The following is a 5,000-nucleotide window of genomic DNA, read 5'->3' on the forward strand; positions in this document are numbered from 1 at the left end:
TGTCTTCTTCTCCTCCTCCTCCTCCTCTTCTTCCTCCTCCTCCTCCAGCCCGCATATTCCCGAAGTCTTTTATACGATTCGGCATAAGGAGAATTTAGGACCAATCAGTGCGCGTGGGCAGACCTGGGATGCTTGGAGGTGGGTCAAGCCCGGTCAGAATTAATGGATAACTATGCAGTTTTGGTCCTCTCTTCTGCTAATTCAATTAAGTGTGTTTCTCCGGCACTTAATTGTTCTTGATCTTGATAATCGGCGTCAAGATGGTACCCTTAACATTTTATTTTGAGTTTTTAAGAATATAATCGGCATCCCTTACACAATGGTTAGCCCTAAGTCTATATATACCAAGTCAAGTCACTCTGCTTCAAAACTGCGACCGGTACGCACTGGAGGTGGTATTGGGGCTGGGCAGCGGGATGACCTCACTTGGAGCCCCCCCAAAAAATACCCGCCAGTTCAGGGGTGACTAAAGTTGGGGCCGTGTGTGCACTCTGGATGTGCATTCTCGCCTTCTTTCACAGCGCGTTCAGGCAAGCCACTGACGAGAAAATATGTCTTTTTATTGTGCTATTGCGTGACTGTAATTCCAATGCCTACAAACGGCGGTGTGGGGTGTGAGGGAGGGCATGTTGAAGTGATGGATTTAAATTAGTCCGCCTTTCCTCGTTTTCTCTAAATCCCTGTTTCCACATTCTCTAGTTTGGCTCCAAGCAGTGTCACGCATAAGCCACGCCTCGGCCGTGTCTCCTCCCACAAACCTGCGTGTGACTTGACTTGGTATATATAGATTTGGGGTGTGCCTGATCCTTGTACTCCTGCCCGGGTCACGAGGTTCGCTTAGTCAAAACGATGTTGCTTTTAATCCTTTGAATTTTTGTACGACACAATTCTCACGATATTTTCCTCCGTCGTGACAAGTTCATGAAATCAATTACCCAATGAGCGTGTCCGTCATGCAGAGATTTCAACATTTGAGTCTCGTGTGAACGTCTTTTTGAAACAGGAATTTTATTTTTCCTCCTTTTGGGTTTTGACGGGACCATGTCTTAACGAGTCTTTTTTTATTTTTTTTATTTTTATTTTTTTATTTTTACGTCGCGGCCTATTGCTCCTGTAGGCTTCTTCCCGGTGGGGCCTGATGGTCGGCCCAAGGCTTCTTCCCGGTGGAGCCTGATGGTCGGCCCAAGGCTTCTTCCCGGTGGGGCCTGATGGTCGGCCCAAGGCTTCTTCCCGGTGGGGCCTGATGGTCGGCCCAAGGCTTCTTCACGGTGGGGCCTGATGGTCGGCCCAAGGCTTCTTCCCGGTGGGGCCTGATGGTCGGCCCAAGGCTTCTTCCCGGTGGAGCCTGATGGTCGGCCCAAGGCTTCTTCCCGGTGGGGCCTGATGGTCTGCCCAAGGCTTCTTCCCGGTGGGGCCTGATGGTCTGCCCAAGGCTTCTTCCCGGTGGGGCCTGATGGTCGGCCCAAGGCTTCTTCAGTGGGGCCTGATGGTCGGCCCAAGGCTTCTTCCCGGTGGAGCCTGATGGTCGGCCCAAGGCTTCTTCCAGGTGGGGCCTGATGGTCTGCCCAAGGCTTCTTCCAGCTGGGGCCTGATGGTCTGCCCAAGGCTTCTTCCAGGTGGGGCGTGATGGTCGGCCCAAGGCTTCTTCCAGTGGGGCCTGATGGTCGGCCCAAGGCTTCGTCTCGGTGGGGCCTGATGGTCGGCCCAAGGCTTCTTCTCGGTGGATCCTGATGGTCGGCCCAAGGCTTCTTCTCGGTGGGGCCTGATGGTCGGCCCAAGGCTTCTTCCTGGTGGATCCTGATGGTCGGCCCAAGGCTTCTTCTCGGTGGGGCCTGATGGTCGGCCCAAGGCTTCTTCTCGGTGGATCCTGATGGTCGGCCCAAGGCTTCTTCCCGGTGGGGCCTGATGGTCGGCCCAAGGCTTCTTCCCGGTGGAGCCTGATGGTCGGCCCAAGGCTTCTTCCCGGTGGAGCCTGATGGTCGGCCCAAGGCTTCTTCCCGGTGGAGCCTGATGGTCGGCCCAAGGCTTCTTCCCGGTGGATCCTGATGGTCGGCCCAAGGCTTCTTCCCGGTGGAGCCTGATGGTCGGCCCAAGGCTTCTTCCCGGTGGGGCCTGATGGTCGGCCCAAGGCTTCTTCCCGGTGGATCCTGATGGTCGGCCCAAGGCTTCTTCCCGGTGGGGCCTGATGGTCGGCCCAAGGCTTCTTCCCGGTGGGGCCTGATGGTCGGCCCAGCCCGTTCTGGCGCAGGCGAGTGTTTATAGTGGCGCCATCTTGTGTTGGCTCATGCTGCCCTCCCGGAACTCATCTTTGAGCCTCTATTTGGAGAGGTTGTCTAGAGCCCGGGTTGATGGGAGGTCTTCAGGCCAGCATGTGGGTAGTCTTCGGCCACTCGGCGGTGACTGAAAAACCTCAGCTGTGCGGCGGCCAGGATTCGAACCCACGCCCCTCCTGGAGCTCCTGAACGCTAACTACTCAGCCACCGCTTCTCTCCAGCACTTCTTGGTATTTTGTGTGGTTCAGCTTGTTGTATCTGCACCCTGAAGGGAGGCTTTGCTAGCTTACCATAATAATAATAATAATAATAATAATAATAATAATAATAATAATAATGGATGTGTTACGAGTGGGGTCCCACAAGGTTCGGTATTAGGTCCACTTTTGTTTATTATTTATATCAATGACTTAGACACAGGAATTAGTAGTGATGTTAGTAAATTTGCAGATGATACCAAGATCGGTAGAGTAATTGAGTCGGATCAGGGCGCTAGTATTCTCCAAGGTGAACTCAACAGATTATATGACTGGGCGGATGAATGGCAGATGGAGTTCAATGTAGGGAAGTGCAGTATTCTGAGTGTAGGTAGGAACAACCCCTCACATAACTATTGCTTAAATGACACTCTCATAAGTAGGTCTGGGTGCGAGAGGGATTTAGGGGTCTTAGTGAGCTCTGATCTCCGTCCAAGGGCACAATGCATTCAAGCTAGAAATCGAGCTAATAGGGTACTGGGATTTATTTCAAGGAGCGTAAGCAACAGAAGCCCCGAAGTCTTCCTCAAACTATATTTAGCATTAGTTAGACCTCATCTTGACTATGCGGTTCAGTTCTGGTCACCCTACTATAGAATGGATATCAAAATGTTAGAATCCGTGCAGAGGAGGATGACTAAGATGATTCAGGGGTTGAGAAACTTGCCATACGAGGAAAGACTCAAACAGTTAAACTTGCATTCTCTAGAAAGGCGAAGGGTGCGTGGAGACATGATCGAGGTTTATAAATGGATGAAGGGCTTTAATAAGGGAGACATTCATAAGGTTTTGTTGGTAAGAGAACCGGGTAGGACACGAAGTAACGGGTTTAAACTGGATAAATTCAGATTCAACAGGGACATAGGCAAAAATTGGTTTACTAACAGGGTGGTGGATGAGTGGAATAGGCTTAGCAGTCATGTGGTGAGTGCCAATACAATTGTCACATTCAAAAATAGACTAGATAAATTCATGGACAGCGATATTAGGTGGGGTTAGATACACGGGAGCTTAGGGTCAAAGGAGCTGCCTCGTACAGGCCTACCGGCCTCTTGCAGACTCCTGCGTTCTTATGTTCTTATGTTCTTATGTAATAATAATAATAATAATAATAATAATAATAATAAACAAATGATTTCTTTCTTTTCAAGTGTTGAGCCACAGTAATGTATTAGATAACATTAAGATACTTTTTTTTTAGGAGGAACTCGCTGCTACATTAAAACTAATTCAATTCACTGTAGCAAAAGGGACGCAAATTTTATGACGAAAGCAATGACTAAATAGATAAATAAAGGGGGAATGTGTGTGTGTGTGTGTGTGTGTGTGTGTGTGTGTGTGTGTGTGTGTGTGTGTGTGTGTGTGTAATTCACCTCTTGGTCTGCTGCGGGTCTCCCTCTCTCTCTCTCGTGTGTGTGTGTGTGTGTGTGTGTGTGTGTGTGTGTGTGTGTGTGTGTGTGTTGTTATGTTCAAATTACAGGATATAGCTCCCTCCTCTTTTTTTTTATATATCAGTGACAACCGCAACAAACTATTCAACCAGATCACCGTTAGTCTGTTCACGGTGAATGCATAACTTTACAAGCCCATCCAATCTCCCCTCACCCATAGTTAACCATCTGTGTCATTGTACCTGTTTAACCCGGTGGTATCAGCCGGGATCATGTTTCTTAATGGTCCCCCCAAGCGAGAAAAATGAGAAAAAATCACCCCTCACACAAACCATTTCATAATATATATCAAAGCATTTGTGATCAGATTACGCTTCATCTATTTCGGGGGTTTATATCATGGTAAGAATTTGGCCCGTCGCTGCTACACGGTAAAGCCACAAATTTGGCCCGTCGCTGCTACATGGTAAAGCCACAAATTTGGCCCGTCGCTGCTACACGGTAAAGCCACAAATTTGGCCCGTCGCTGCTACACGGTAAAGCCACAAATTTGGCCCGTTGCTGCTACACGGTAAAGCCACAAATTTGGCCCGTCACTGCTACACGGTAAAGCCACAAATTTGGCCCGTCGCTGCTACACGGTAAAGCCACAAATTTGGCCCGTCGCTGCTACACGGTAAAGCCACAAATCTGGCCCGTCACTGCTACACGGTAAAGCCACAAATTTGGTCCGTTGCTGCTACACGGTAAAGCCACAAATTTGGCCCGTCGCTGCTACACGGTAAAGCCACAAATTTGGCCAGTCGCTGCTACACGGTAAAGCCACAAATTTGGCCCATCGCTGCTACACGGTAAAGCCACAAATTTGGCCTGTCGCTGCTACACGGTAAAGCCACAAATTTGGCCCGTCGCTGCTACACGGTAAAGCCACAAATTTGGCCCGTCGCTGCTACACGGTAAAGCCACAAATCTGGCCCGTCACTGCTACACGGTAAAGCCACAAATTTGGTCCGTTGCTGCTACACGGTAAAGCCACAAATTTGGCCCGTCGCTGCTACACGGTAAAGCCACAAATTTGG

Source organism: Eriocheir sinensis, chromosome 69 (genome assembly GCF_024679095.1).
Source record: "Eriocheir sinensis breed Jianghai 21 chromosome 69, ASM2467909v1, whole genome shotgun sequence".
Taxonomy (NCBI): Eukaryota; Metazoa; Arthropoda; class Malacostraca; order Decapoda; family Varunidae; genus Eriocheir; species Eriocheir sinensis.